The 578-nt window shown below is 44.5% G+C and overlaps 1 protein-coding gene across 1 annotated transcript in view; it reads right to left on the bottom strand.

Moving 5' to 3' along the window:
* The window catches only part of LOC106013600 (ankyrin repeat domain-containing protein 50), a gene marked incomplete at its 5' end in the record, with an annotated part of 30,239 nt that overhangs the window by 26,674 nt on the left and 2,987 nt on the right, over positions 1-578 (bottom strand).

Genomic DNA, 578 nt, shown 5'->3' with positions numbered 1-578 from the left:
TGCCTGCCTGTCTGTCTGTCTGTCTGTCTGTCTGTCTGTCTGTCTGTCTGTCTGTCTGTCTGTCTGTCTGTCTGTCTGTCTGTCTGTCTGTCTGTCTGTGTAATCTAAAATGGCCTTGGTAGAAGGACGAGAAAGATTTGGGCTGCTGCCTGATCGTCCACGTGTTGGTCAAGATAGTTTAATTAGGCAGTTTAGTGAACATTTCTCCTTCGTCTGATAAGTTTGATTTTCTTTGAAATACTTTCACTTGAGAGCTCTTGCCTTCATGATCATAAAACAGTTTAATTTGTGTTGATATCTTTATTCGTTAAAAAATTATGGCAATTTTTCATACAGAAAATCCAGCCAATTTCAGGCCATATTTAACCCATTCACCCCGAGCTATGAGCTATGAGTATATCCATAGCTGCCGCGCGCTTCTGTACACGAGCTATGAGTATATCCATCGCTGCCGCGCGCTTCTGTACACAAGCTATGAGTATATCCATCGCTGCCGCGCGCTTCTGTACACGAGCTATGAGTATATCCATCGCTGCCGCGCGCTTCTGTACACGAGCTATGAGTATATCCATCGCTGC

This window comes from Aplysia californica, unplaced genomic scaffold (assembly GCF_000002075.1).
Source record: "Aplysia californica isolate F4 #8 unplaced genomic scaffold, AplCal3.0 scaffold01041, whole genome shotgun sequence".
Classification (NCBI taxonomy): domain Eukaryota; kingdom Metazoa; phylum Mollusca; class Gastropoda; order Aplysiida; family Aplysiidae; genus Aplysia; species Aplysia californica.
This window is presented reverse-complemented; position numbering and strand designations above follow the sequence as displayed.